Raw genomic sequence first — 12586 nt, forward strand, 5'->3', positions numbered from 1 at the left:
AAAAATTATAGTAAATCTCCTCTGCCTATGCTCTATAAATGGAATAACAAAGCCTGGATGACAGCACATCTGTTCACAACATGGTTTATTGAATATTTTAAGCCCAATGTTGAGACCTACTCCTCTGGAAAAAAAAAGATTCCTTTCAAAATATTACTGCTAATTGACAATGCACCCTGTCATTCAAGAGCTCTGTTGGAAATGTACAATGAGACTAATGTTGTTTTCATGCCTGCTAACAAATTCTGCAGTCCACGGGTCAAGGAGTCATTTTGACTTTTAAGTCTTATTATTTAAGAAATACATTTTGTAAGGCTATAGCTGCCATAATGATTCCTCTGATGGATCTGAGAAAAGTAAGTTGAAAAACTTCTGGAAAAGATTCACCAATGCCATTAAGAATATTTGTATCTAATAGAGAGGTCAAAATATCAACATTAAAAGAGTTTGGAAGAAGTTGATTTCAGCCCTCTTGGATGACTTTGAAGGCTCAAGGCTTCAGTGAAAGAACTGCAGATGTGGTAGAAATAGAAATAGAAGTGGAGCCTGAAGATATAACTAAATTGCTACAATCTCATGGTAAAACTTGAATGGATGAGGAGTTGATTCTTATGGGTGAACAAAGAAAGTGATTTCTTGAGATGGAATCTCTTCCTGATGAAAATGCTGTGAAGATGGTGGAAATGACATAAAAGGAAGCGGAATATTCCATAAACTAGTTAATAAAGCAGTGGCAGGGTTTGACTGGATTGACTCCAATTTTGAAAGAATTTCTATTGAAGGTAAAAAATGATTAAACAGCATTGTGTACTACTGAGAAACCATTTGTGAAAAGAAGAGCCCATGGATGTGGCAAATGTTGTTTTTTAAAAATGCCACAGCCAGGGGTGACTGGGTAGCTCAGTCAGTTAAATGTCTGACTCTTGATTTTGGCTCAAGTCATGAGACCAAGCCCTGCGTTGGGCTCTGTGCTGAGCATGGAGCCTGTTTAAGATTCTCTCTCTCTCCCTCTCCCTCTCCCTCTGCCCTGCCCCACTCAAGCTCTCTCCAGAAAAAAATAATGCCACAATCACCCCAACCTTCAGCAACTACCACCTTAATTAGTGATCAGACACCAACACTGAGGCAAGACCCTCCACCATCCAAAAGGTTAAAACTCATTGAAAGCTCATATGATAACAAATTTTAGCAATACAGTATTTTTTAAAGATTTATTTATTTATTTGAGAGAGAGAGAGGATGCACATGAGTTGGGGAGGGGGAGAGGAAGAGGAAGAGAATCTCAAGCAGACTCCCCACTGAGTGCAGAGCACTACACTGGACTTAATCTCATGACCTGAGATCATGACCTGAGCCAAAACCAAGAGTTGGACACTTAACGAACTCAGCCATTCAGGTGCCCCAGCAATTAAGTATTTTTAAATTAAGGTATGTACATTATTTTTTAGAGTTAATCATCTTGTACACTTAATAGACTGCATTATAGTGTAAACATAAGTTTTATATACACTGGGAAACTAAGATATTTGATGTATTTTATTGTGATATTCACTTTATTGCACTGGTGTGGAACTGAACCTGCAGTATATCCAAGATAAGCCTTTAATGCCAATGTTAAATAGAGATCATTTAATTAGGAATTTGTGTTACAAGTTGAAAAAAGAGCACTTAAAATTGTTAGCTGTTTATGTCTCTGTCTTTTCAAATTTAAATTTGTGACCCATAAAGAGAACAAACTGATGGCTGTCAGAGGGAAGGAGGGTAGGGAGACGGGCAAAATGAGTGAAGAAGAGTGGGAGCTATAGGCTTCCAGTTACGGAGTGAAGAAGTCATGGGGATAAAAGGTATAGCATAGGGAATATGGTCAATGATCATATACAGTATTGAATGGTGACAGATGGAAGCTACACTCATGGTGAATGTAGCACAACTTAGTTCCCATGTGGTATCTCATGGCTTAGCTTTTGTTTCAAAGTGATTTTTTTAAAGTATAGGTTATATGGAGGTACTGTGGAATAATGATACATAACTACATGTGGACTAATTTATGCCACAAACACTCATTTGAGCAGGCAAGGGAGAAACAAAACATTATGTTCACTTATTATAGAATCAACTACAATTTGACACAGCATCCTGTCCATAGAGTTAAAACAACCAGAAAAAGTTCTTTTACATATTTAGTGGAGATATGGAGAGTCAAATAAATCATATATTAGAAATGCTTATTTTTAGAAAGCTTTATAAATTTATTATACCATGGCAAAATAGAAAAAAATTGTTAAATCAGCCATAAAATCTAGAAATGTTGCCTTTCTCATGATCCTTTTAATCCTGTGTCTCATGTTACATATTTAACTTTATACACACACATGCATAGATGTATACACATATCTGTTACATCATTTTATTTTCTGTTTCATAAATAAATTTAACATAGAAATCACCTCAAAATACAAGTAGAAAAAACTATCTGCTACTCCTTTGAGTTAGCATATTTTAATTTAGAAGATATATCTTGCAATATTTAAAACTAAATGTGGTCACATAATTTTTAAGTCATACATTATCCAAAAATTCCCAGATATTTTATAATCATCCTCCTTAATGCGAAATAAGGATGAATAGAGTTTTTTTTTCCTGTAATAAGTTAAAATGGCTATTCTTTACTTGAATAAAACACTCAATAGCCAAAACAAGCTTATTATAAGCTTCAAATTTTCTGAATATTTGCTTAACATATTAATGTATTTTTCTCTTCTATTAAAAACTAGGATCAAATTTAGCAGGAAAATGTCCAACATTTTCAATACAATGAAGAAAAAATTAAGGCTAACTAATACTCTAAACAAACAAGCAAAATAGGTTGCAATAAATATGCATTCAAAGGCTAACCAATAATAATTTTTTCTTAAAAAAGTAATATTTATAAGAACTGTCTAAGGCAAAGGAATAAAATAGTCCATAAATAAAATTCTCCCATAAATCATTAAGAAGTGCTAATTCCCCAAAATACATACATGTGCAAATGAGATAAAGAAACATGACACAAAAGATGAAATCAATTAGTTTTAAAGCTGGTTTATATATTAAATTTGTCAACCTGACCTTTAAGCAAATAACAAAATTTATATTCATAAATGACCTATTTTGACACTTCAATGACGAAACATAAATGTCATGTAGTTTATGGTAATGAAAATTGAACAATTTTGGAGGAAGCTATTTGGAACTGTGAATAAAGAGCCTTAATACCATTTGTTCCTTTTATCCTGTAGGAACTACTAGCCTAAGAAAATAAATATAATCATTTCTTCAAAATTTAATGCACAGAGATGCTCAATTCATAAAAGTGAATAATTAAAAAGCATAAAGTCCTAATTGTCAAACAGCTGGGGAATTGCTAAAGGAATAGAAGTGTTTTCTTCTTTTTGACAACATAAGAACCACAAAGCTCATGACAAAAGAGAGACTCTAACCCTTAATCCTTAGTGAGTGAAGCTGCTGTTGTTCCTTCCCTATGCCCATAGGTTCTCAAGTGGTTGTTATCCTCTCCATTAGTTCCACTTTGCCTCTTTATAAAATTTTATTCTCAGGACCTTGAGTAAAGCTTCCAAGAGGAATGAGAATCTGTATTAATTAACTAAAGATGGAACCTACAATTCTTAACTTGTCCATATCACTATTACCTCTCTCACAAATAGTATTGGAACTCAAGGAACCTGTGAGTAAACAGGACACTCTCCCTCCTTCTAAATCTCAAAGCAATTGGCTATTCCCATCCTCCCTAGGAAAAAAATAGATTTAATCTCCTCAGTGAATTTAGACACATAAAAGAAGTCTCCTCGATGCCCAACTATACTAATGGAATTTATAGCTTTATTCTTAAATGGCAACTCTCCATCCCATGGTCTCAGATTATGGACTTGAATGAGGAAAGAAAGATTATAATTCATTCAACAAATTTCTTTTTGTGTGTTGACAGGTGTCAAGAACTGTTTTAGACATTGTAAATATAATGTTGAACCAAAAAAGTGTTTACTCGATGAGTTTATTCTAGTAAAGTAAGATATGTAATCGATAAGTAAATAAATGGGAAACATGGGGGTGGGCAGTGTTTTTCCTTCCCCGGTAATGAGTCTAGAGCTGCGAAAAATAAGACATTTACTTCTCAAATGGTTATTCTGGCTATATAAAATTCTGAAATAGGCTTTCTATGAGTATAATATTAAGAATAAAAATGTGTGCACAATTTTTAAAACTTAAAATTGTAGAAATATCTTCTCATTTAAAACATTATCTAGCATTTCTTGTATCAAGTTCCAAATAACATAGTTGTCAAGATATAGAAGAAATTTTAAAATATACTGAAAATCATAGCTGGAGGAAATCATAACAGCAAGAACAATGGAATAGAATGAAAAATTACAATCTAATTGCTGACATACTCTTCAATCTAAAATGCAATCTGCCAGATAAAAGAAATGGAAGACATTTTTCTTCCTTTCTCTGCTGTTTGCACCTTTGTTCAGAGAACCATTTATATAATAACCAAAAAGCTAGACAGTAAACCTAAGCATGTGCATTTTATGTAAGAATGGTTTTTGAGGTGAGTCATCAATATGACCCCTTCTATAGACATTTTTAAACTAATATTCCTGGAAAATAACCGAAATGTACACTAAGTATGTGTATAGGCGGGCGGGGGGGCGGGGGACTGGGGAGAAGGGGAATTACTATTACTAGCTTATTGTAGGAGGCATTTTTAGTTCACATAAATTAAGCATTCAATATAGGACAAAAACAGGAAGAGCCTTGGCAGCATTCATGCTAACACCTGTCACTTCCAGGTTAGTGTCCTAGAATCTAAAATGAAGGTTAAGGAATAGCCCACTTCAGCTCTGGTAAGCTATACCAGCAGAATGCCTGCTAGGCATGGGACATTGGATAGAACATTGAAATACCACTCTACACTCTAATTCGAGCTGTGATAAGGATTTTTATCTAAATTAAAAATGGAAAATAAGCAAGGCAAATCACCTGTCTATAGGCAAACCCCTGGTCTGAATAAATCTATTTTCAATAGAGAATAATTAAGTAGAAGAGCAAAAAAAAAAATGATTTCATTGTTGAAAACTTGCTAAAGGGCATGAAAAATGGAATGGCCCCCTAATGTCTCAAAGGAAGATCTTAACTGAGAAAAAACAGTGACTTAAAAAAAGAACTTTTCAAAAACTCTGAAATTCTTAACATGGAGACAACACGAGGTTCACGAAGGATAATCAAGATCATAGCAAAAAGTGAGCTAAGGTTTAAATATGCATATGTATAGCAAATAAGTATTTCAAATTGAAAACTGTTTTAAGAAAATTAAATCCCAACTGCAGAATTCACCCTTTAGTAAAGTATGTTACTGGCACGAAAGAAAAATTGAGAAAGTTTTTTTCAAAATTCAAAGTGAAGGAACAGAGAAATGGAAATGATTTTTTAAAAAGAAGATATATGCAGGGGACACATAAGGGAAAATAAAAATTAAGCAATTCTGTCTAAAAATAAGAATCCAGGAAAAAAATTGATAGAAAAGCAAAAGTAAAAGCTTCTAAAATAATCTGAAACCAGAGACCCGAATGTATTGTATTAAGAGGGTTAGTGATTGCTGAAGACTGTTAAGAAATAAAAACTAAAAATTTGTGAATTACAAAGATGAAAACAAAATCTGCAAGCATTTAACTAGAAAATAAATCAGGATAGTCTTATTTTTATGTGTAAAATTACTTTTTATAAAGCCATAGGGAGGGACACCTGGGTGGCTCAGTCGTTAAGCGTCTGCCTTCGGCTCAGGTCATGATCCCAGGGTCCTGGGATCCAGCCCTGCATCGGGCCCCCTGCTCCGCGGGAAGTCTGCTTCTCCCTCTCCCACTCCCCCTGCTTGTGTTCCCTCTCTCGCTGTGTCTCTCTCGGTCAAATAAATAAATTTAAAAAATCTAAAAAAAAAAAAAAGCCATAGGGAAAGAAATTTGGGGCATAGTAGTTGCTAATCTAAAAACACTCCATGGGGTGCCTCAGTTGGTTGAGCATCCAACTCCTTATTTTGGCTCAGGTCATGGGCTCAGGGTCATGAAATTGAGCCCTGAGTCAAGCTCATGCTGGATGTGGAGCCTGCTTAAGATTCTCTCTCTCTCTCTCTCTCCCCCTCTCCCTCTGCCCCTTTCCCCTTCCACTCACACCCTCTCAATCTCTCTCTCTCTCTTTAAAAAATACTCCAGTTAAGATTTAATCAACTAATAACAACTATTTTATTTGTTTTCAAATAGTAAGTGTAACATTTGCTTTCAGGTATACTGGAACCATTTGTGGCATACCAATGCTCCTTTTGAGAGCAACTATAATGGGAAAATATTCAAATGCATATCTTAATAGGCACTGGAGAGCTAATGAATCAACCTGGAATAGAGGAGACAAAATCTCCCACAGAGAAGATTTATGAAAGATGAACTGAGATTCTGTAACCTTTTTCCCTTGGGGTATTTTCTGGCTCTGGACACCAGGCAACTCTTTGAAAATCTGGATTTTGCCTGGGCAGGGCTCACTGTTCGGAAGCAGAGATGGAATAGAATGTTTTGTCACTCAGAAGGCTAAAAAGCCTTGAGAGGTGACAAAGAGTTGAATGAGAATTTGGCCTATTGTGAAGGAAGTAGTAAGAGTTGAGCCATCGCTAAGCCTGTTTTCCCCTCAATATTTGCTGAAAAGGAGAGATACATGGAGTGTGAAGATAAATAACTAAATAGCCTCTGGAAAGCAAGGCAGAGAATTTAGTAGTCTCATCAAGTTAAGATAAGGATTAGAGTCTAGAACCTTCCATGTGAAGAGGTCCTCGTGAAATTAGATGGAAATTCTGCCAGGTTTGGCTCATTCATGAAGACAAATCAGAAAAGATAGTTGTGCGCATTATAATGAGCAGAAGGATAAAAGCAGTATTCAATGGTTAATATCCCTAGAGTGGAGATAGATACTAACATTTTACTTAAATTGTAATGACAAAAAAACCTTTATGGGGCATTTGTTTTGTTTTTACAAACTGAGGACTTGAATCGCCACAAGAGGGAGTCAAAGGAGGATGACCATTCATTAGGGAAAGGAAAATTCCAGGACTTTTCAGAAATTACTGGACTTGGGAACTGACATTAATCCTTTGGAACCCAAAATGCCATTTTGGTTTGCCATTCCAAGTAGGAGCCAGTGGATTCTGTTTATTAATGAAGTTTTGGCTTAGGTCCATCTCATGATAGGGTCAGTAAGTTTCTAAATGCATCTGTGGTTATTTCCTCACTTCTAGAAGGCAATATACATATTCATAACTAGAAGAATCCCCTTATTGGCTCCATGACCTATGAAGTAAGAGCTATTATGATAAGATTTGCTAGGGGAAACCCACTATTACTCCCTCTCCCTGTAAATAGTTTATATGAACAGACAAAATATCCTGAACAGTAACACAATAATGAAGGACAACAAAGTCAGAGAACTGACACCACCTGACTTCAAGACTTACTATAAAGCTACAGTAAGAAGCTGTGGTGAAGAAAGTGTGGTATTGGTGAAAAAAATCAATAAATAGATCAAAGCAACAAAATAAAGAGCCCGGAAACAGAACCATATTAATAGAGGCAACTGATCATTGACAAAGAAGCAAAGGCAATACAACAGAGCAAAGACGGTCTCTTCAACAAAAGGTGCCGGAACAATTGGATGTTCATATGCAAAAAAAAAAAAAAAAAAAGGGAATTAAATAAACACCTTATATCTTTCATAAAAATTAACCCAAAATGGATCACAAACATAAATGTAGAATGTAACTATGAAATTCCTAGAAAATAACATAGGAGAAAATCTAAATAACCTTAGGTTTGGCAATGACTTTTTAGATACAACACCAAAAGCATGATCCATGAAAGAAAGAATTGATAAGCTAGACTTTATTGAAATTTAAATTTTCTAAAAAATAAAGTAAAATTTTCTGCTCTGCAAAAGACTCTCAAATGAAAGAGAAGACAAGCCTCAGACAGAAAATACTTGCAAAAGATATTTCTGATAAAGAACTGTTACCCAAAATGCATAGAGAACTCTTAGAACTCAATAATAAGAAATCAAACAACCAGATTAAAAAATGGGCCAAAGACCTTAACAGATACCTCAACAAAGAAGATATACAGATGGCAAATAAGCATGTGAAAAGATACGCCACATCATACATCATCAGGGAAATGTAATTTAAAACAATGAAATACCATTACACATCTATTAGGATTGCCAAAATCCCCAAAACTGACAACCAATGCTGGCAAGAGATGGAAAGCAACAGCAAATCTCTTTCATTGCTACGAGAATGCAAACTGGTTCACCCACTTTGAAAGACAGTTTAGTGTGGTTTTCAAAATATACATACTCTTATATGATACAGCAATCGTATTCCGTGTCAGTTACTCAAAGGAGTTTGAAACATGTCTACACAAAAATCGGTATATGGATATTTATACTGACTTTATTTATAATTACCAAATCTTGGAAGCAACTAAAATATCCTTCAGTAGGTGAATGGATAAATAAACTGTAGTACATCCAGGCAATGGAACAGTATTCAACACTAATAATTCAACACTAAAACAAATGAGCTATCAAGCCACAAAAAGACATAGAAGAATTTTAAATGTATATTAATACATGAAAGAAACCAATCTGAATAGGCTATGTACTATATGATCCTAACTATATATCATTCTGGAAAAGGCAAGACTATGGAGATGGCAAAATGATCAGTGGTTGCTAGAGGTTGGGGGTGGGGTGACAGGAGATGAATAGGTGAAGTACAGAGGATTTTAGGGGCAGTGAAAATACTGATACTATAATGGTGAATACATGTCATTATACGTTTGTCCAAATTCATTGAATATACAATACCAAGAGTGAATTCTGATGTAAACTATGGACTCCAGATGATAATGATGTGTTAATGTAGGTTTATCAATTGTAACAAATTACTACTCTGGTGGGGATGTTCACAATGGGGGAAGGTAGGCATGTGTGGGGGCAGAAGGTATATGAAAAAACTGTACCTTCTGCTCAATGTTACCGTGAACCTAAAACTGCTCTAAAAAATAAAGTCTTAAAATTTTTCAAAAAACTACCACAGGTTGTGGAAAAAATATGTTTAGCCACCAAATTGACGTCATGAAGTCAGAGCTAGCAGACTTCTATATAGCCCCCATTTGTGTGATATGTAACTCACTGAACAGGCTGTGAGGTCACCCACCATGTCCAGATGAAGCCATTGCATCTGTCAAAGTTTCCATGTCTGACAACCATGATCTCTTTAGAATGATGGCCTCTGCTTTACTTCTGCTTTCCAAATCATGAGAAAGTTCCTTTTATTGGTAAACTTTAATTTGGATCCATATAAGGAAGAAGATGCTAATGAAATAATTCCAATCTTGCACATGGTAAGTGTACCAAATAGGCAACAGACAATCCAGCCCAGTGCATGCCCTCATCCCCTCAGCATCCATACACAGACCTGCTAACCATATGAATATAGAGGGAAGAAAGAAAACAAACAAACAAACAAAAACATGAACATCACGCTTCTGCCTAGCCTGACCAACTATCCTTTATACGACACACTAGAATTACACAAACAAAAAAAGTAGTGCAAGTGAACGGTCATTAGAAATCCAAAATGATTTACAGAGCACCTTAAATGGAAGCAGTGAAAGTAAATTTTCCTATTTTCACTCAAAGTTTCTTACTATAGTTGATATTATTTTGTGTCTGCTTTAGTCATTAAAATAAACCAGTAAAATTTAAATAGCAACTGAGCAAATGCCTTATAAAAATTATTTTACTCTACTTGTTTATTTCTTCATAACTTTACTTTGTCAGCATGCCCATCTGAAAATACTGAAAATATTTATGGTGCTGTTTTTATCATTATTTTGTTATTTAAGTAATATGGCTTCCAAAGTGAACTGAGATTGGATATTTTAGAGTTGAAAATTCAAATGAGTACTATATTGTCAGTGGTTTTCTCTGTCTTGTAGCCTATGATCCATCACTCACACCCCCACTGCCTTCCCTATACAAAAACCTCCAAAAAGCCATCCTTGCTTTTTACCTTGCCTGGTGCCTCATCCCTAGTGGATATGCCATAGTATGTTATGGATGGATGGATGGATGGATGGATGGATGGATGAATCAACTAATCAATAGATTGATGGATAAATTAAGATTGTCATATATTCTATTTTTTCTTACCTCCTTTTGTTCCTTTAGTGCTTTATAATATCATCTCTTTCTACTTTCAAATATCTCACGTTTGTCAGCTTCTTAATTATGAAGTTATATTAATGAATTTGTTTGTTAAAAGCTTAGTGCTTATGACACTAAGGCCCATAAAATTACAGATATCATCTTTTGATGTAGTATTACTGTTACACTTAAGAATAACTACTTTTAACAATTTTTTGAAGAACAGAATATGGCCAATCCTGTTTAACTCTCTCTCTCTGCTTTTCTGTTTGGTTCCCTAAGCTTTTAGTGTATTGATGCATTGAAAAGATAGTGAGCACTAGCCCATCAATCCTTCTCTCCTTACCCTGATTCTTTGTTCTGTGTATGCACACTGCAGTTATGCATATGAGAATGTTTTTGGCAGGTATTCTGACTAATCACTTGATACAGTTTATTTACACCATCCTACAGTCTTCTAAATTATTCATCTTTCTCAATTAAAAGTTCATTTTCCTTTTTTCTTTTGAGGTATACCCCCATCCTCTTTTTTTTTCCTCTTAGTAGAAGTATTTCACTTTCACAGAATAGTCTTTTGTATCTCTAGACTGTCTTATATTCACATTATATACTATGCCAATTCAGTACTTACTTTTTTCTTGTATATCATTTTTCCAAGATCGTACATAAATATTTTGCTCAAGTAAATTTTCCTCCAACCTATCGTCAACTGGCTGTAAATGCCTTCTGATAAAAATTATAATTAATTTGGGTTTCTTTCTAAGTACCCTAAGAGCAGAATATTTCTAACAACTTTAAAATTAAGTGTTTGGTGTCAGCTATTCTATAAAAAGTAGTCTATCTTTTTTTCAGAAACAACATTCTTCTCTTCTTAAACTGTTTCCAAAAGTAGATGTTATCTTTTGATCATACATTATCACTGTATAACAAATACTGGTCATACACTGAAATGCTATTTTCCTTTGTTGTATTTATAATTCAAAGGTATCCATTTATAGATGGTTCAGGTCTCTAAATGCACATAGCTATTAGCTACTTACTCTTGCATTTTTTGTATTTGGCAATATACTAGGCTAAACTACTTTTCACTAGTTTAAAGGAATTAAGTATATTAAATGGAATAACAAGTAATATATATCTAATGTATCTACAGGATATCTAATATTAAGTATGTGAATAAAAAATATGACAGCATCAACGCCTGGGTGGCTCAGTCATTAAGTGTCTGCCTTCTGCTCAGATCATGATCCCAGGGTCCTGGGATCAAGCCCCACATCAGGCTCCCTGCTCAGCGGGGAGCCTGCTTCTCCCTCTCCTACTCCCCCTGCTTGTGTTCCCTCTCTTGCTGCATCTTTATCTGTCAAATAAATAAATAAAATTAAAAATATATATATGACAGCATAAATTGTAACAGACAATGTGCTACAGCAAACTTGGCTAGTCATTGTCTTTTGGCAAGAACAAGCATCTGAAACATTTAATTACTGGTAGAAGGCTTGTGGTGAATGGGGTAGAAAATTCTTTTCCTTCTAATCAAAGTCAACTGAAACACCACCAACTTTAACTGAATTTTTATTATTGGGAAAATATTTCAGTACTGACAGCCTTAATAAACATATCTATAAAGAGATGTTACAAAGCATTATAGGTGTTATTGTTTCTTTTCTTTTTTGGTGTTTCTCTTCTTTATTTTGGGCTTTGGGACAGTCTAAAAATCTGTTTCTGGGGAATGAATGCATTCCAGTTGACTTGCTCTCCATTTTGACATATGGTTTTGAATTAACTCCTCCAACCTCCACAAGTTTTTTTAAGTACCTAACAGAATAGACCAACAGATTTGCTTCTTAGTTGGAGTTACAAACTCTCATCCAATTACCTAGATGTATGTTTTCCCAAATCCTGGGTGACTTCCCAGATCCCTCAAGTCTTCACTTCTTTCCCATAAATCCCAGCTTTCTGCTGCCCTCTCCTGGCCTACTGTGGCATATGGACATTTATAAATCTGAGTTTTACATTAGAAGGAAGTAAAACAATTACTCTAAAAATTTAGTGTGTAACAAAATCTCCTAAGAAGCTTGCGAATAAAATTTAAGTTACAAAGCCTATCACCCAGAGATTACAATTCTGTATATCTGAGGTAGTGGTCATGAATATTCACCTTTAATAGCCAGTGTTATTCCAATTCATGTGAACTATAAACCACACTAAAACACTCTAGAATAGGCAAATTTGATTCAAAATCTTGGCTATAATATTTTGATTGCAGGAACAAGCCTTGATGATG

The sequence above is a fragment of the Zalophus californianus genome, chromosome 6 (genome assembly GCF_009762305.2).
Source record: "Zalophus californianus isolate mZalCal1 chromosome 6, mZalCal1.pri.v2, whole genome shotgun sequence".
In the NCBI taxonomy this organism is placed as follows: domain Eukaryota; kingdom Metazoa; phylum Chordata; class Mammalia; order Carnivora; family Otariidae; genus Zalophus; species Zalophus californianus.